Source organism: Octopus bimaculoides, chromosome 4 (genome assembly GCF_046866305.1).
Source record: "Octopus bimaculoides isolate indiv1 chromosome 4, ASM4686630v1, whole genome shotgun sequence".
Lineage (NCBI taxonomy): Eukaryota > Metazoa > Mollusca > Cephalopoda > Octopoda > Octopodidae > Octopus > Octopus bimaculoides.
Genome location: NC_142931.1, coordinates 143987318 through 144010366, shown reverse-complemented (window position 1 = coordinate 144010366; position 23049 = coordinate 143987318). Strand labels below are relative to the sequence as shown.

General features: G+C 32.1%; 1 long non-coding RNA gene across 1 annotated transcript in view; it reads right to left on the bottom strand.

The window, feature by feature from the left end:
- Positions 1–21375, bottom strand: part of LOC128247695 (uncharacterized) — a 170482-nt gene extending 149107 nt beyond the window's left edge. Inside the window, exon 1 of the long non-coding RNA XR_008264062.2 lies at positions 21287–21375. This is a non-coding gene — a long non-coding RNA (uncharacterized LOC128247695). The remainder of the gene's footprint in view (positions 1–21286) is intronic.
- Between the last annotated feature and the right edge of the window lie 1674 nt (positions 21376–23049).

Here is a 23049-nt window from a genome sequence, read left to right as displayed (position 1 = left end):
GCCCGATAAAAGCTTTGTGAGTGGATTTGGTAGACGGAAACTGAAAGAAGCCCGTCGTATATGTGTGTGTGTGTTTGCATGTCTGTGTTTGCCCCCCCCCCCCCATCATCCCTTGGCAACCGATGTTGGCGTGTTTACATCCCCGTAACTTAGCAGTTCGGCACAAGCGACCGATAGAATAAGTACTAGCCTGACAAAGAATAAGTCCGGGGGTCGACTTGTCCGACTAAAAAGGCGGTGCTCCAGCATGGCCGCAGTCAAATGACTGAAACAAGACAACGAAAAAGAAAAGTATGTTGTTTAAGAATAAATTGTACTCTACAAAAGTAACAAACGTGACGCTGTTACTCTGAGTAACCGCTGAGATTAATGTAAACATCGTCTCTATTATAACTAAAGATTAAAGAAAACGACATTCACATTATTTCTCTAAATCTGTGCAAAGAATATTTCGCTTATGATGTCAGAATATGCTGAAACGTATTTGGAGTCTTCTTCATATTTATTGGGTGCAGAAACAGGGCGTAATATCATAGTAGACAACTGAGGAGGGGTTGAACTTCATTTGATATTTTGTCCCGTAATGTGTAGTTTTTCATTTATATATATATTCATTTATTCAGTGCACAAGTTTTCCTATCAGCTTTCTGATGTTCCTTACATTGAGACTGTCAAAACTAAGAATATTATTATAGATGGTGTGCCTGACATATGAATTATTCAAATGCTTAACGTCTGTGGCCCTCATAAAAGAAATAACTCTTTCTGTTGTATTTATTTATTGATTCAGTTTCTCCTTATTAAGGTAGTACTGGGATGTCTACACTTCGCAAAGAAATTGGAAAATAAAATGAAAACTCTTCGGAGTTTGCTTCCGTATTTGCTAGAGAAAAAAATAAGAAGTTAATTAGACCCTGACCTTTAGTTTTAACCTCGGCCGTAAATGTAGTTATAGTTTAAGATTTTAATGCTATCGTTGCTGGACCTTAACAGAAACCTACTTTGTTAAACTGGCCTTCTATTCTAAATGAAAGCCTGAAATTTATTAAAACTACTGCTACATTATATGTTGCGCTCATAAAGATACAAATATTCCACGTAAGGTTGATAAACGCTGATGTAATCGAACCTGGATTTCTTAGCGAATTTCCCCCATGCAAAAGTAAATTGCTTGCTTTATTTTTCCTGAACGTTTACCTGTCTCATCTGCATCAACCGCGCTAGAGATCTGAACATGAGGGCTTTTGTTGCTCTCAACTGGTGTGTATTAAATCTGGCTCCATTCCTCAACAAAATTTAAAATTTTTCTCTGTGTGCAAAGATCTCTACCCGTCTATTAAACCTGGGGTGTGCATTTTCTATCTCAAGGGCTACCGTTTTGATTCCATTAACTGGAGTTGATCTAAAACCCAACGACTTTAAATTGTAGTCAAAGATAGATCTTCAAAGCAGGAAAAGGTATGTTTGGAGAACTTTTGATATTATATTGACTTGGAGCTAAACAGCAATAAGAACAACATATTAAATAACAACATTATTTGCGACATTACAAGCTTCAGACATTATACCTTCACACTTGACTACGTCTATCCAGCAAACGTCGACTTAGAGAAGGTAAAGCGAAGCAAGGACTCAAATACCACATCTAAGTAAATAAAATATGACGTTCAAAACATCTGTATCTACAATTTATAAGGTTTAACTTTAAACGTACGTGGTTCTAAAATGTATCTGGGCGGTTTTTCTTTTTTTTTTTACCGCTCCGAAACTGAAGAGACACATTTTGGTTCAAACGGGGATCTATCATCTATAAAAATAAATTCATTTTCTTTCATATGGGTCTCTTTCTCTTTTTCTTCTGTCTCTCTCCCTCTCTGTCTCTCTCTCTCTCACTCTCTCACTCTCTCTTTCTCTCCCTCTCTCTCTCTCTATCTATCTATCTATCTGTCTATCTATTTATCTCTCTCTGTATGTATATATACAGGGATGGTCAAAAGTCACCCGACAGTAAATCAAAACGATTTAATTCAAAGATTAAAACAAAAAATAAATAAGCAAATGATGAAAAAGAAACAGTGATTTGAACTCACAGCATTCAATTATTAAACATTGGATGAATAAATAAAATTGAATATTAAGTGTTTATGGAGGAATTTTGATTTACTGTCGGGTGACTTTTGGCCTATATATATATATATATATATATATATATATAAATATATATATATATATATATATATATATATATATATATACCGGTAGTCTAGCATGTATAAAATTGTCAATAGACAGTATATTTTTCAGATAAAATTAATGTATATTTACAACACAAAGGAGGTGACCCTAACAGGACACCTTTCATGCTAGAAGGAACAGTTAAAATTCAATCCACGGTTAAGATCAATTTCGAAGGGAATGAAAAATAAAAACATTTACCATATTTTGTTACCGGACGTAGGTTTCGAACTTTAATTAACAAATAAAATAATTTGCTTGGCGAAGTTGTGATCAGCGGGTACGCCTATATATATACACATGCATATATATATAAATGTGTACATATATATATATATATATATATATATATATATATTTATATATATATATATATATATATATATATATATTTATATATATATATATATATATATATATATATATATATATATATATATATATATATATATATATATATATATCATACTAATATATACTTTTGTTATTTACACCACCTGTCCTCGTCTGTTGTTATTTTTTGTATAATCTCCCATATATATATATATATATATATATATATATATATATATATATATATATATATATATATATACACACACACACACATATATATCATATCATATCATATTATATATCATATCTGTATATCTATTATGCATTGTTTATTGTTCCGTTGAGCTAAGATAAACGAAAAACGTACTCCGTTTTCTGAGATATGAATATTACGTAATGTACAATTATCAAAATAAAAGCTACTGGTACTTTTCTTGCCATTAATACAAGTGGTTACGAACACCGAATGCAATCGCGGGAGAATCGAAGAGAAATCCACGCCATATGTAAATGGTCGTAAGAAATGCAACATATGCGTAACTGATATATCGCTGTTTCAGTTGAATTCCAAACATTCGACCACACTTCTTAAATCTAGATCCGAAATTTTCAACAAATACAACCATATGGAAAAATTTCTTTTGGCGAACATGAGGACACCACCGACTTCAGACTGAATAACAGTATCGCAGATTTGGAACCCTGTATGTTGAAATACAGCAATCCCTCGACTATCGCGGGTGTTACGTTCCAAAACTTTCCACAGAAATAATAAAAATCTAAAAAGATATAACTACCTATCGGCCACAACAACCAGCGATACACTGAGGAGTCCGTGATATAAATTTACATATATTAGCCAGAACAATCTGCGATGTACTGAGTGCGCGATAGGTGAACCGCGATGTACTGAGAGCAATAGGTGAACCGCGATGCACGGAGTGCGTGATAAGCGAACCGCCATATGGCGAAGAATAACTGTATTCTAAACAACTAGTTTAATTATGATTTCTATGATTAAGGGAGACGTAACTCTAAATTTCTTTTCGTTTCTTTTTCCGTTTGTCTTCTCATTCGACATTTTCCATCAAACTTTTTCTCTTTTCTTGCGGTTTCTTATGTACCAGGGTCCTGATTTTAAGATACTATAATGCATGTGCTCAGAACTTGGAGATTGTTTGGAGATACAAGGCACGTTACAAAAACTTGCTTAACTACGTGTCTTACTGGCAAGAAACTAGTAGAAGCGCTTTTTAACTATAGTTTACATCGAATTATATATGATATGATATCCTATGATATCCTATGATATCCTATGAGCTGAGAACACTATAGGACTATGAAAAGCATATTTACATTCTATTAAAGGTATTGAGTTCTCTTTCTCCCTTTCGCAAAACCAAACGTATTTCTACATATTAATATATTTATTTATATGCACGTCTGTACATAAGTAAATCTATTTTAACCTTTAGATAATGTAGCAGACATCCAACTGCGTCATATATTCTGTCATTTAAATCTTTCTCTATATTCGCATATTTAATCGTTTCACTTTGTGCACCTAACATACAAATAGATATCTCACAATCATGTTAGTTGCCATGCCATAAATACTTTAATAAAATATATTTTACAGCTCACAGCTAACTCTAACATTCCAAAGGTTATTATGAAAAACTTTTACACCCCACCCTCTATATATATATACACACACACGCAGACACACACACACACACACACACATATATATATATACATATATACATATACATATATATATATATATATATATATATATATATATATATATATATATATATAGATGTATGTGTGTCTTTGTGTATGTATGTATGCATGTATAAACACTGATGTGTGTGTGTGCATATATATATCCATGCAGTCATATATGTGTGTATGTGTTTATGTGTTTGCCATTGAGAGAATGGAAAAGGTTTGTCTTAAGATTATGACAGGGGAAGAAATAAAAATTGCCAGACATAGAACTCAAAATATCACAAGACAATTCTACCATCATGCTTGACCGTTGTTTCCTAACCCGAACATGACAATATGGCTCCTACAAAATCTACATGCACACATATATGAATATATACACACACATAGACATTTACGACTTTTGTAAGTCAAAGATCAATAAACACGTACGTAGAGACATACGTTCGTACGCGCACCCAGACACACAAGCCAGCATAGATCTTTATAGATTGACGCATACTTATGTGTGCGTGTGTATGTGTGTGTGTGTGTGTGTGTGTGTGTGTGCCAGGGTGTATGTGAATGTGTCTGCGTGTGTGTGAATGAGTGTGTATGAAAATGCATACACACACATATGTATATAAACACATTCATACATATGACAGTTACTCTCTCTACCACTACCTTTCTCTCTCCGTTTCTTTCTCTCTACCTCTCTGTCTCTGACTGTCTGGCTGTCTGTCTCTCTCGCTCTCTCTCTCTCTCTCTCTATATATATATATATATATATATATATATATATATATATAAATATATATATATATATATATATATATATATATATATATATATATATATATATGTATATATATATATATATATATATATACACACACACACGCATATATACACATACATACATATATATATACATATATAAATATACACACATACATGCATGCATACATGTATGTATGTATGTATGTATGTATGGAAACATTACCTTTCTTGGAACTAGGTGAGGGTTGGCGATAGGAAGGGCATCCGACCGTAGATAATCTGCTCCACTAAACTACGTGTGGTACATGTATGAATGGATAAGAGAACATTAAATGGATTATATATGCGTGTATCCGCGCGAGTGTATATGTGTGTATGCATGCATTTACGCAGCTATTTATACATATATTCATAAATGCACGCATATAAAAAGTACATACATTCTTGTATATATGTGTAAGCGTTCATATCTATGCATGTTGGTAGTGAACGCAGAGAATGCAGTGAATAAATTGTCTAAATTGTGCAAAAATGAAAATAACCCTGACATCTCATTTTAACAGATATATTTAGCAAAATTACATAAAAAATATCTTGAAATACTAAGGAGTAAATTTATTCAATAGAATCGCCATTGGCTTCAACGATGACCTCCAGACGACTTCAGAATTTCCTGCAACTCTTCTGGACGGTCTCCCTGTTTAAGATGGTGAATGCTGCCATAATCCATGTCTTCAGTTCATTTTTGGTGTTATAAAGGAGTTGTGTTGGTCTCTCGGTCAACTGCACCTCACAAATAATAATCAAGGTGGTTACAGTCTGGGGAGTTAGGTGGTCAGATGTTAGTGGTGATGTGGTCGCAGAAATTGTCTGACAGCCGTGACTGGGTTCTTCTGCTTGTATGACATGGTGCAGAGACCTGTTGCCAGACATAAGGTCTTCCAGCAGCCACCCACTTCACCCAGAGCAGCACTACCTCCTCCAGGCACTTGATGTAGGCCTCCATGTTGAGTGTGAGACCATGTGGGAAGATGAATGGAGGCATAACGTCGACATCACTAGTGATCACTCCAAACACCGTAATGTTGACTGGACGTTTGCTTTTTATAACGCTCGGTACGTTTTGGATTTTTCTGGCTAATATATGTAAATTTATATCGCGGACTCTCAGTATATCGTGGACTCTCAGTATATCGCGGACTCTCAGTATATCGCGGACTCTCAGTATATCGCGGACTCTCAGTATATCGCGGGTCTCTGCGGCCGATAAGTATTTATATTTTTTGAGATTTTAATTATTTCTGTGGTAAAATATGCATTTTCACGCCTAAAAAATAATTAATAAATAAATAAAAATAGAGTACAAAAATATCCTTTCATCGGAGACTATGTGAGATGGTTAAACAGAGGGAAATGTTAGAGTTCAATATAAGGAATTATTTTGGAAAAGGATGGAAATTCGAAGTATAAAGGGAAATAAAAAGAATATGTATATATATATATATATATATATATATATATATATATATATATATATATACAAACATATTTGTATACACAAACATATATATATATGTGTGTGTGTATATATATGCATATATATATAGAGAGAGAGAGAGAAAGAGAGAGGCATATGTGTGTGAGAGAGAGAGGAAGAGAGAGGCATATGTGTCTGAGACAGAGAGCGTGTATGTATGTGGGTGTGTGTGTGTGTGTGTGCGTATTTATACACACACACGAAGGCTATGAGAAAGACAGAAGCAAGGCATCAAAAACGTGTGCATAACTACCCGTTCCATATGCATGCATACGAGATAAATACAAGCAGGGGGAGTCAATCAGGATTCTTTTAACAATAATGTTCTTTTAATAGTAGTGGCACTTCGAGAAAACACTTCCATAATCTTTTAAATTTGCTTCTTCCACTGTATATACACATAAGCACGCAGAAACACATACAAATATACACACAAACTCACAAATAGAAACACACGTCTTTATACATACATACATGTGTATATATATACATACACACACACATACACACACACACACACGCGCGCGCGCATATATATATATATATATATATCAAAAACGCACTAATACAGATATACACTCGTCGTATCTTTAGTGGTATGTATGTGTGTGTGTGTATGTGTACGTGCGTGTGTGTGTATGTACGCGTGTGTGTGTATATAATATATATATATATATATATATATATATATGGTATGTATATGTATATGTATATACATATTCATATATATGGTATATGTATATGTAGGCATATTTATATGTATATGTATGTATACGTGTGTGTATGCTTGCATATATATATATATATATATATATATATATATATATATATATATATATATATATATATATATATATATACATATATATATATATGTATGTATATACATATACATATATGCATATATGTGCATATATATATATATATATATATATATATATATATATATATATATACATACATATAAACATATATCTATATATATACATGTGTGTGTATGTATATATGTATATATATATGTATGTGTATATACATACATATATATATATATATATATATATATATATATATATATATATATATATATATATATATATATATATATATATATATATATATATATGTATGTATGTATTATGTATGTACGTATGTATGTATGTATGTATAGATCACAGTGTGCGTGCACGTTATGAGTGTGTTTGCCGATGCTATGTTTGAAATACCTTTATAGCAGGTGGTTAATTAAAAAAGGAGCGGTTACAACAGCAATAACAACAACCACCACCACCACCACCACAACAACAACAACAACAACAACAACAATAATGGGAACTGTTTCTGTTTCTCTCCAAACGTCACTCGATTACTTGGTTGATTTCTTATCTTTTCTCAACAACTTTCAATCTAGAGTGTATTTCTATAACAAGTGTACGTGATTCCTTTCTACCTCAGCCACGCAAACTTTATTCTCAGAACTACAAAATCCTCTCGGAGACGTAACAAAGGCAAACTTAATCGAAAAATGTCATCTACACCTTAATTCTTGAAATTCGGCAAACCGATATTGGAGAACAGTTATTTCAACTCGGATTCTCATTTTTCGGATTTGTTGTTGTTATTGTTGTATTTCTTCTTCATTTGCTAGCTTTTTAAATCTATTTTGTTGTTGTATATTGCCATATATGTTGTTATCGTTTTGTTTTCATCTTCATCATCATCAGCATCGTTATTATTATTATCATTATTATTATTATTATTATTATCATTATTATTATTTCATTGACGCATAACAGATTAAACTGTTGCAAAAGAACAATTCCTAACATAGGTCTATAACAAATAATTTTAGATGCCAAGAACCGTCCTAAGTATCCTAGCTGTCCCTAATAACACTGTTTTCTGCAGCTGCACTAGACTACGTTTTATGCCTGTTTCCTCCATCGTTGGATTCAAATCTTTAGAGTTGTTACTTCCTAATGTACCTATATAACCACGGGGATACATTTTACCCGCACTTTCCATAGTCTCTGTAATTCAATGGCTCGATCCTGGTACCTTGTTGTTTTCTCTCATCATCACTTTTTCGTCATTTCGGACTTAAAAGTCAATTATCTGGCACTTTTTATCCCCTTTGTCTACTCCTACTGAATCAGGCCTTCTTGATTCTATTACTCTATCAGTCAGAATGTTAAAATCGCACATTTCTTACTTCTAGCAATTTACTAGGTTCATATTCATACCACTTATCAGTATATTCAAATCCCAGCTTTCTACACAACTCCCAGTGGATTATTCTCCCTAAATTGTCATTTCTTTATTCATATTTCTCTGCACCAGCGTACTACACTCACTAACTATACGAGCAACACTTTCCACCTTTCATTTACATAAACTACATCGGGAATTTACCTGATTTTTGTCTATCTTGGCTTTTGTCCAATTAGACCTCAATGGCTGATCATGTGCTGCTACTAACAAACTTTCTGTCTCTCTTTTCAGCCTTCGTCTCTGCAACCACAGCCATGTCTCACTATTACTATTTTCTGCCACTATCTTTGGAAATCTACCAGGAAAAGCCTTCTCTTGCCAGTCAGATAAACTTTCTTCTTTTTTTTGGTTTTTAACTTCATTTGGGTTTTGGTTTCCCTATCTCTTATTATTACACTATCAGCTCTTAATAAAATTGCCTCACTATTACCTACATAGGAGGCTATATCCACTCTAGCTAGCTCCACGCGGTCTTCTCCTGATATTAAACGTCTCCCACATTCATTTCAAGGTCAATGTAGCCTTGGGTGGAGTCCTCCATTCATATTGAAATCTTTCCTCTTTCTTCTATCTACATTTACTAATTCAGATTTTTCCTAATCTACAAAAGCTCCTGAATATCTAAGTTATGATACTGCTCAAGTATTTACGGCTTTCACTAGATTCGAGCCATTTAGCTTCGACTACATCAACTTCTTTGGCCTTCTTATGTACTTTTACTGAATTTTCGCTTTCATTTCTCTCGTTAGTCCTCTGTCAGATTATATAACTTCCTAGATACTTATGACTTTCTCATTCATTCAGTGATTATAATGTCTGGCCATCTTGTTATTAAATACCTTCATTGACGACGACTCTTCCTTTTTTTATGACTTATATGACTTACCTATGCCAAATTCCATACTTATATCTTTCTTTTACAAGGTGTCCATAAAATCTGGGTACATGGGGATTAATACATACTTTAAGAAATTATTATTTCTTATATTTAATTATTTATGTTATGATTTTATTTACTCCATGTACCCACATGGGGATTAACACATACTTTAAGAAATTATTATTTCTTATATCTAATTGTTTATGTTATGATTTTATCTACTCCATGCACCCAGACCTTGTTGACACCTTGTAGAATCTTAGCTTGTAAGGCGGCAAGCTGGTAGAAACGTTAACACGTCGGACGAAATGCTTAGCAGTGTTTCGTCTGTCTTTACGTTCAGGGTTCAATTTCCGCCGAGGTCGACTTAGCCTTTCATCCTTTCGGGGTCAACGAATTAAGTACCAGTTGCGTGCTAAGGTTGATCTAATCGACTGGCCCCTCTCCCACCAAACTTTCGGGCCTTGTGCCTAGTGTAGAAAAGAATCTTACAGTTTGTGTTAAGGAGCATATATCTTTTTCTATTGAGATGTACTTGCATAGCAAGTGACCTGATCTGAGATCGTGTGCTGAAACAAAAACAATTGCAGCGTGGAAGGTGTTTCTAAGCCATTAAACACACACAAAAACTGTTAGATTCACTTCAACATTTAAATTTATTTTGCCAAAATATTTTCGTCGATTTGAGACCGCGACATGGTCTCTGACAAAATTCTGCGCTGCATTGTTGTTCTATCTATTCAATTCTTACTAGATTTCTCCTTTTCGGTAACAGACACTAAAGAGACGACACTATGAACTGAATTAAGAGATTAGCTCTCTTATGCAATTTTACTTATCACAGTTTAGCGCTCCTCCTCCGTTATTTCCTTATGGTGAGCCACTGTATAGTGCTGCCAGTCATCGTACGGTAACTGGAAAAGCATAAGATAGGTAATCTCTTCATTCAGCTGGCAGTGTCGTCTGTTTCGTGTCTGTGACCGAAGAGGAGATAACTACGCCGTAATACAAACATCTCACAGTACAGGTAGATGGCGCTGCGAGTTGATCTAGAAGCATACACACCATTTGTCAATAGACGTGATATATTCTCCGTGGCAAAACTCAGTGAGTAGCTTGCTCCCCTGTTCGAACGTGCCTCAAACATATTCGGACTCACAATATCATTGCAATTTTTCTTATCCCTGCTTAGCGCTCACCCTCCGTAATTTTCTCATCAGCATACCGCAAGCTCTTGTTTTCTTACGTCTTCTATTTATATTGGTTTCAAATTTTGTCACAAGGCCAGCTCGATGAGGTCATGGGTATATCGATTACAACGTCCCCAATGCTCAACTGGTACATAATTTATCGCCCCAAAATGATGAAAAAGCAGAATCGAAATGGGTGTAATTTTAAGTCATAACGTAAAGGGGAACGAAATTCTGTCAAGCATTTCTCCCGGTATGCTACCATTTCTGTCAGTTTGCAACCACACATCTTCTATTAATATTCGTTTCAAATTCTGGCACAAAGCCAACATTGCGGGGGAGGGGCCATGTCGATTACACCGACCCCCAGTGCTCAAATGGTAAATATTTTCTCGACACCAAAACGACGAAAGGTAAAGACGATAATGATTTCAAAATTTGGTTCCAGGCCAGCAATTGTCCTGGACTGATACTCATTTCATCGACTTTAAAGGGACGAAAGGTTTAGTCGACCTCGGCGGTATTTGAACTCACAACGTTAACACGGACGAAATGCTGCTAAGCATTTTGCCCGATGTGCCAACGATTCTGGCACCTCCCCTCCTTACGTCCTCAATTAATCCTTTCTATTCTAAGCACAAGGCCTGAAATTTGGAGAGAAGGGAGTAGTCGATTACATCGACCCCAGTACACAACTGGTACTTAGTTTATCGACCCCGAAAAGATGAAAGGCAAAGTCGACCTGGGCAGAATTTGAACTCAGAACGTAAAGACAGACGAAATACCACTAAGCATTTCGCCCGGCGTGCTAATGATTCTACCAGCTCGCCGCCTTAAATCTGATAGTAATAATAACAGCGACGGTGGTGACAACTGCATCAGCAACAACAACAACAATAACAACAATATTCATCTCACATTTTGTCGCAAGGCCTGCAATTCAATGAGAGGAAGCAAGTTGATTACACCAGCCCCGGTGCTCATCTGGTAGTTCATTCATCGACCCTGAAAGGATGAAAGGCAAAGTCGACCTCGGCGGAATTTATGTCCTCAATTAATGTTGCAACTGACGCAGTCGAAAGAACAGCGGAAAGAATTTAATGCTATGCTCTTTCCAACTCTCTACATTTCTGGTTCAAATATCATCGATGTCAATTTTTCTTTCCATTATTTCTTGAGTGATAAAGTACCAGAAATATACTGAGGAATCTCTCTCCCCCACCCTTCTCACTCTCTGTTTTTCAATTTCTGATGGGAAGTAATGAGACATAGAGAAAGATGGCTCTGCCATGCTTAAACTAGCACGTTCAGTTATACGACGGGGGGTTCTAGAAGATCCGCTCAACGGAACAGCCTGCTCGTGAAATTAACGTGCTGAGCACTCCACAAGCACGTATGCACTTAACGTAGTTCTCAAGGAGATTCACCGTGACACATGTCTGCGTGTGTATGTCTGCGTGTGTATGTATGTATGTATGTATGTATGGAGGCGCAATGGCCCAGTGGTTGGTTAGGGCAGCAGACACGCGGTCGTAGGATCGCGGTTTCGATTCCCAGACCGGGCGTTGTGAGTGTTTATTGAGCGAAAACACCTAAAGCTCCACGAGGCTCCGGCAAGGGATGGTGGTGAACCCTGCTGTACTTTTTCAGCACAACGTCCTCTCATTCTTTCTTCCTATTTCTGTTGTATCTGTATTTCAAAGGGGCAAGCCTTGTCACACTGTTTATCACGCTGAATATCCCCGAGAACTCCCCGAGAGGCTGTTCTGTTGATCGGATCAACTGGAACCCTCGTCGTCGTAACCGACGGAGTGCCAACGAACCATGTGTGTGTGTGTGTGTGTGTGTCTATCTATCTCTCCCTCTTTCTATATATATATGGTTGAAATATATATACAGAATAAGAAAAGACGAACATAGGTGCATAATCAATAAATAGATGTATTAGTCTAACCTTTCACTCTCTTCCCTCCTCTCTCTACTTATATATATATATATATATATATATATATATATATGCATATCTATCTCTATATATATCTATCTATTTTTCTATCTGTCTATCTCTCTAAATATATAGACAGACTATGGAAGAGGTTGCAAAACCCGACGAAAATTTTATAAAACGTAAGTATGTAAATGCGTGGAAATCTAACCAGTGAGGGTGTTAAGTAATAAGGCATTTCCAGACAATAGTATAAGTGTGTTTATATATATATATATATATCCCTGTATCTATAGGCATATATACAGATATGTATATATATCTGTATGAAGATATATATAAATATTCTTTTATTCTTTTATTTTTTTACTTGTTTCATTCATTTGACTGCGGCCATGCTGGAGCACCACCTTTCGTCGTGCAAATCGAGCCCAGGACTTATTCTTTGTAAGCCTAGTACTTATTCTTTCGGTCTCTTGTTTCGCCGAACCATTAGTTTACGGGGACGTAAACACACCAGCATCTGTTGTCAAGTGATGGTGGGGGCACAAACACACACACACACACACACACACACACACACACACACACACACACACACACACACACATATACATATATATATATATATATATGTAGGTATATATGTATGTATATATATATATATATATATATATATATATATATATATATATATATATATATATATATATATATATATATACAGTATATATGCATATATACATATATATATACACACAGCATATATATATATATATATATATATATATAAAGCATAAGAGAACAACACAAAGTGAATGTGTTTTCAAATCAGAACTACATCTCTTCCCGTCGAGAGTCCTAGATGAACCTACCTCGCGGTAAGAGGATCAAATGAGAGTAGCGACATCAAACTCCCTTATTCACTGAATGTCACATGTCACAGAAGGATCTCAATAATAACAGTGTAGCACCGACATGGTCACACACTTGAGCTGACACTCGTTAGATATCTATCTATCTATCTATATATATATATATATATATATATATATACATACATATATATATATATATATATATATATATATATATATATATATATATATACATATATATATATATATATATATATATATATATATATATATATATATATATATATACATACATATATATATATATATATATATATATATTATACATATATATATATATATATATATATATATATGTATATATATATATATATATATATATATATATATATATATATATATATATATATATATATATATATATATATATATATATATATATATACATATACATATACGTGTGATAAGTAACTTGCTTACCAGCCACATGGTTCCAGGTTCAGTTCCACTGCATGGTACCTTGGGCAGGTATCTTCTACTCAGGCTGACCAAAGCCTTGTGAGTGGATTTGGTAGACGGAAACTGTACGAAGCCTGTCGTGTATATATATATATATATATATATTCATACAAACACACACACATATATATATATGTGTGTATATATATATATATATATATATATATATATATATATATATATATATATATATATATATATATATATGTATATATATATATATATATATATATATATATATATATATATATATATATATATATATATATATATATATATATATATATACTTATACAGGTGGAAGCGTGGCTGTAAGTTAAAAAGATTACTTCCCAACCACATCGTTCAGGGTTCTGTCCCAGTGCGTGGCAATCTGGTTAAGTGTCTTCTACTATAGCCTAGAGCCGACCTAAGCCTTCTGGCTGAAATTGGTAGAGGGAAACTGAAAGAAGCCCGCTGCATATACAGAAATATCTGTCTATATATTTATATACATACATATGCATACATATACATATATATATGTGTGTGTGTGTGTGCGTGTGTCTGTGTGTGTGTGTATATATATATATATATATATATATATATAGATATACATATATTTTTGTTTGTGTCATTGTGTGTCCTCCCTACTATCGCATGACAAGAGATGGTAGCGAGTTTACGATCCTGTAATTTAGCGGTTCAGCAAAAGAGAGCGGTAGAATAAGTACTAGGCTTACAAAGAATAAGTTCTGGGGTCGATTTGTTCGACTAAAGATGCGGTACTCCAGCATGGCCACAGTCTGAAACAAGTAAAAGAATAAAAGAAAAAAGAAGATATCAATTTACTCATTATATACTCGTACACACACACAGACACACAGACACACACACATACACATACACGTTTACGTATACAAAATTTTATGCATCTGTATATACTTGTATCCTTTCATTCGTTTCGGTCATTTGACTGCGGCCATGCTTGAGCACCACCTTTAGTCGAGCAAATCGACCCCAGGCGTTATTCTTTGTAGGCCTAGAACTTATTCTATCGGTCACTTTTGTGGAACCGCTATATTACGGGGACGTAAACACACCAGCATCAGTTGTCACGCGATGTTGGTGGGAAACACAGACAGACAAACACATACACACACACACACACACACACACACATATACACATATGTATATGTATATATATATATATATACGACGGGCTTCTTGCAGTTTCCGTCTACCAAATCCACTCGAAAGGTTTTGGACGAATCATGGCTATAATAGAAGACACTTACCCAAGGTGTCAAGCAGTGAGACTGAACTCAGACGCATGTGGTTCGTAAGCATGCTTCTTACCACACAGCCACTCCTCCACCCACATTTATGTATACTATAAACGTACCTCTATATTATTTTATATTTTCTGTATATATGTACACATACATGCTGGAGCACCTCTATGTTTGTTTTTTGTTTTTTTTTTATTTCCTCAGTCTGGAGCATTTCACATCACTGCTCCTGTATGTACCTTTGTCCCATCTGTTGGACCATTTGGTGTATAAGGTAGTTTGATATCCGCGGCCCTCGTCTGCACCTCATGTCGGGCTCTTGGCTCATCCGGTGTTGCGAAGAGGACGTCTGGTTCCTTTTTTGAAGACATATATTTCCGCCTTTATGCAAATTTCTTAATTTTTGTGGCAGGGAATGGAAGAGCTGTGGGCCTTTGAACCCTAGACTATTGCAATACCTGGTCCTGAACTTAGATGGAGTGGGTGCATACATCTGTGTATATATATATATATATATATATATATATAATCATAAATATATAGGGATTGACAGTAACCTGCTTCTCCAACATACTGAGAATTCAGAAATAGCAGTCAAAGAACTACTGATTTCAAAACTACAAATTATTACTCTAGATTGATTCCCTGCCCTGCATATCTATATATATATATATATATATATATATATATATATATATATATATATATATATATATATATACTAGTGTGTGTCTGTGTGTGAGTATGTATGTATATATAACTACACACACATATATTCCTATGACTACATTGATAATTATGTGTATATGAATATATGCGTCACATTTATATAGATATGTGAGTGTATGTGTGTGTGTATATATATGTATAACCATGTAATCGTGTTCATATATGTAGGTGTATGTATATATACAAAATAGATACGTACATTTATACACATAGACACATATATGGTTACACAGGGGCACATACATGTATATATGTGTGTGTGCGTGTGTGTGTTTGTATAAACATATCTACACACAAACACGTACACAAATGCAAAACTCACACAGACACATACACGCACATATACATATATATATCTATATATATGGAGCGACAGAAAGAGAGAGGGAGAGAGAAATAGTTTGATAGATAGATAGATAGATAGATAGAAAGCTCTATGCATGTGTGTATACACATGTATATATATATATATGTGTGTGTGTGTGTGTGTGTGTGTCTGTGGTTGTGTGTGTATGTGAGTGTGCGAATGTATAAACGTATAAATTCATACACCAGAGATACGGTATAACCACACACAGGTGGGTATATGTATATCCCACTAATTATCTACCTATATTTCTATATCTATATGTGTGTGTGTGTGTGTGTGTGTGTGTGTGTGTGTGTGTGTGTGTAGTGTGTATAAACATATACATACATATATATGTAAAGCTATACCTGTATATGTGTATTTCTATGCATACATTTAAATATAAATAGATAGATAGATAATGGACAGATTGAGATATGGATATATATATATATATATATATATATATATACATATATATATATATATATATATATATATATATATATATATATATATATATATATATATATATATATATATATGTATATATATATATACATGCGCACACACGCATACATACATATTTATATATATGATTCTTTTGAATATGTTGGTGAAATATTGCTTTGAATATATATCTCTCTCTCTCTCTATCTGTCTGTATATATATATATATATATATATATATATATATATATATATATATATATATATATATATATATATATATATATGTATGTATGCATGTATGTATGTATGTATGTATGTGTATGTATATTTGTATGTATGTAGGTATGTATGTGTTTGTGTGCCTATCTATCTATCTACTCATTTATCTATCTCTGTCTTTCTGTCTCTCTCTCTTCCTAAACGTGCATGTGGTGTGTGTGTGTGTGTGTGTGTGTGCGTGTGTTTGTAGCCAGATCCTCTGACCATGTATTAACTTCGAAGTCACTCTCAAGAATATTCTTGATTAAGAATAAACTAGCCCTCTACTGAAGTATAGTTAATCTCCTCCAAAATAAATTCAAAATGTTCTCCTTATGGCTGAATGCAATATATATATATATATATATATATATATATATATATATATATATATATATATATATATATATATATACTTTATATATATATGCATACACACACACATAAATATATGTGTATATATATATACATATATATATATATATACATACACGCACATATATACATATATATACATACATACATGCATGCATATATATATACGTACGTATGCAGATGTACATGTATATAGATAGATATATGATATTTTGTGTATTTATATATCCATCTATATACATACGTATGTATGTAGTCGTACATATATACATATATATATATATATATATATATATTGAGAGAGAGAGAGAGAGTGAGAGAGACAGACAGACAGGTTGACAGACAGACAGGTTGACAGACATATAGATAGATAGATAAATATATATATATAGATAGACAGACAGACTCACAGAGACACAAACAGATATATAAATAGGAAGATAGATAGGTAGATAGATAGATAGATAGGTAGATAGATAGATAGATAGATAGACAAGTAGATAGATAGATAGACAGACAGACAGAATGATGCATACACACACAAATACACACACACACACACATATATATATTTAGTATATGTATACACAATCATAAATGAATAATACATTTGCAAAAGGGTATATATGCCTGTGTGTATGTACATATGTATATGTGTATATATAATATATATATATCTGTGTGTATATATGTATATATTTATATATGTATATATTTATATATATGTGCATATATATATAAGTATCTATAAATATATACACAAATATATATATATGCTCACACAGGCACATGCACACATGATATATATACCTCGTTTTTGGATAAATACATATACGTATATATTTAATTTTGTTCAGATATACTGAAAATATATAGGCTTCGTATATTTTACATATCTTTTCGATGTATCTTTATTTTATATATATATACGTGTATATACATGGAGTTGTATTGTATGAACCACATTGCATGTATATATTCATGGGTGTTTGAAGTATATGTATAAAAATATACATATATGTATATATGTGTGTATACCTGTATATATATACGTATATATATATATATATATATATATATATATATATATATATATATATGTATGTATATATATGTATATATATATATATATATATGTGTGTGTGTGTGTGTGTGTGTAATTGCATATATGTAGATATATACATATTAATACACATGTCCGTCATATGCGTATAATAGATACGTAATATATATATATATATATATATATATATATATATATATATATATATATATATATATATATATATATATATATATATATATACATACATATATATATATATACATATATATATATATCCATGTATACATATATATATAGATGTATGTGTGAGTGTATATATATATACGTGTATGCATGTATGCATGTATGTATGTCTCTATGTATATGTATGTATGTATATTTACATTTATATAACTACAAACATACACGCACGGTTATGTTCATACACATATCCATATACAGAAACACAGATATACATATATAACTTTTATTTTGCCAGTGTCATACATACTGACAATGGCTTCTGTCCATCGCTTTCAATCTCTTACCCAAATGCACGAATATAACTAAGGATTCGTCCCTTTTCACGGGACACAATAATGAAAAAATGTCTGCTGCATCTCTGTCTTTTGTCAGTCTACTAAATGAATATGTGAGCACTTATTTAACAAGAGGCGTATGCAACGTTGTGGCCTGCTTTCCAATAACTGTCTATATATATATATATGTTCGCCTGGTGAGGACTGGCCTTCTGCTAAACTACAGTTAATTGTTGTCCACGCGCAAATAGTTGCACATGTGTGCTAGAACATTGTCTTGTATATACACTAATATGTATTATGTATGTATGTATGTATACATACATATGTATATACATATATATATATATATATATATATATATATATATATATATATATATATATATATATATGTATATATATACATAAATATATAGATATATATACATACATATATACATATATATATATATAGATATATGTATATAAATATATATATATATATATATATATATATATATATATATATATATATATATATATATATATATATATATATATATATATACATATATATATACATGTATATATACATTGCACATGTATATATACATGCACTTATATTCATAGGTATGGCGTATTTTTCACATGCATCTTATTCTAAAACATATACATACACACATATATATATTGAAGTAGATTTATAAGTGCTAGTTCACGAATCTTTCAGCCCTTGAGTCACTCTGTAACTTCTGCTAAATATTAATATATATACATACATACATACATACAAATATAAATATATATATATATATGTGTGTGTGTGTGTGTGTGTAGAGAGAGATAGATACATACATACAGACATACATACATATATATACATACATACATATATATACATACATATATATATATATATATACATATATACATATATATATATATATATATATATATATATATATATATATATATATATATATATAAATATATATATATATATATATACATTTATATATACATATATATGTACATATATATATACATATATATATGTGTGTGTATGTATATATGTATGTATTTTAATAATATCAGCGGAAGAGCTGCGCCCAAGCTGTAGCAATGTCGTTAGCTTTGCAACATGTTCACTACTTGAATCCTCGTGTGAAACATGCCATTTGGTGAATGAGGCAGTTTGATGTTGCTGCCCTCATCCTCGAGGTGGGCTCATCCGGAACCCTTCAGAGGAGGGGATCCAATATTGTTTTGAAAAATACCTGTCCCCACCCTGTGTTGGTCTTTGCAGGCTTTTGGGGAGGATATTGCAGAAATGTGAAACCCTTGGAACACACATGTATTTACACACAGAAAGCTATAAAATTGCATCTAATATTATGTAGATAAATAGATAGATAGATAGGTAGATACATGTAAAAATATATATATGTATATATATGTATATATATGTATATATATACATATATATATATATATATATATATATATATATATATATATATATATATATATATATATATATATATATATATGATGATAATAATAATAATAATAATAATAATAATAATAATAATAATAATAATAATAATAATAATAATAATAATATTAGGGACAAAATCCAAAATTACTTGTAAAAACTCAATTAAAATCGATTTATAAAAAATTAAATTAAATTGAGCTTCACAGAGTAAAATATATATAAATATATGAGTTCATGAACCTTGGTTCTTTTCCCTAAAACTATATATTTATATATATATATATACACAACATTCGTAGATACATGCACTTCTATACACATAGCCACATTCATACACACATACTTAATTAGTCTGAAGCTTATAAGAGCAAGGCACACATCGTTTACTGTCTGTTATACATCAGATAATCAAAACACTACTTTTAAACACATACACATGCACACACACACACATTCTGACTCTCACACATATACACAACATATATTCTTACATACTTACATAGATTTATACAACAGTCCATATATCCTTGTGTGTCTCTACATATATAAGAATGCGTATATGTCGTCTCACGAGCACTAACACACACCGACCCTCATGTATATATATTCATACAGGCATTTACACTCACGCCCTCTCACAAATGAATAAATGTGCTCACATTCACAGCAACAATTATACACTGAATCTATCTTAACCAGACTTATTACCATATATATATATATATATATATATATATATATATATATATATATATACATATTCACACACACACACATATATGCATACACGCATGTATGTATATATATATACATATATACATATATGTATATGTACATATATATATATATATATATATATATATATATATATATATATATATATATATATGTATGTATATATATATATATATATACACACATCAATTCTAGAAGCCCACAAAATATGCACTGAACGTTTTTCTACAGACATACATTCATATACACCCAGCCATACATATGTATGTACATATATTCCACATGTATATATGTGGCATATATTTATATGTTATGTATATGCAGATATGTCTGCATATGTGTATATATATATATATGTGTGTGTGTGTCTGTGTGTGTGTGTGTGTGTGTGTGTGTGTGTGTGTGTGTGTATATATATGACTCTCTGTCTCTGTTTCTCTAACACTTTCTCTCATTCCCACCTCTCTCTCTGTATAGATAGATAGATACATAGATTAAATATCTATCTATCTCTTTATCTATATATCTATCTAACTATTTATCTGTCTTTCTGTTTATCTATCAATATATATATATATATATATATATATATATATATATATATATATATATATATATATATATATATATAATCACCTACAGATGTGTTCACACACGCCCACAAAGACACAGACATGTAAACTAGTACTTTTATACAACCATTCTCACGTTCTTTTCTCCGTTGGTCTTATTGTTATTCAACTTTCTCTACCCCTAACCACAAGTCTCTCTCTTAGAGATCCTTCTTTTTTTTTTTACTTATTCACCAAGATTTTCGTATATCTTTTTCCATACCTCAATCGGGCTCTGTCTCTCTCTCTCTCTCTCTCTAACTGTGTTTCTCGCCGTCTTCCCCCTCTCTCTCTCTCTTTACCTTCCAAACTCTCTATCGAATCTCGTATCTATCTTTAGCTATCAACCGATTTACGTGCACATGTGTGTGCGCCATTAATTGTAGGCGTATCTACGCATGTAAGTCTGTATGTATATGTGAAACATAACTATTCCATCGCGTGTGTATGTGTGTGTGTGTGGGTGTGTATCTCTATTTCTCTTCTCCCCAGGATGTATATATGCGTATGCATACGAACAACACACACACACATATTATATATATATATATATATATATATATATATATATACATATATATATATATATATATATATATATATATATATATATATATATATATATATATATATATATATATATATATACACATATAATTATATATATATATATGCATATATATCAGTAAAGGTTTTACCAGTCATACAATCGGTAATCCAATTTTGTGATCAAGACTAGAGTTCGGAGATCAAACCTCGACGTATTCGATATAAGCGTCAAAATACATGATGGAACGACAATATTTATTTAAAAGGATAATAAATTAAAAAATATAATCCTCACTATATTTAAGTATTGAACTTATGCACTATACATCAGACTACTTTTTTTTGTATATGCTGCTATATGTGTGTG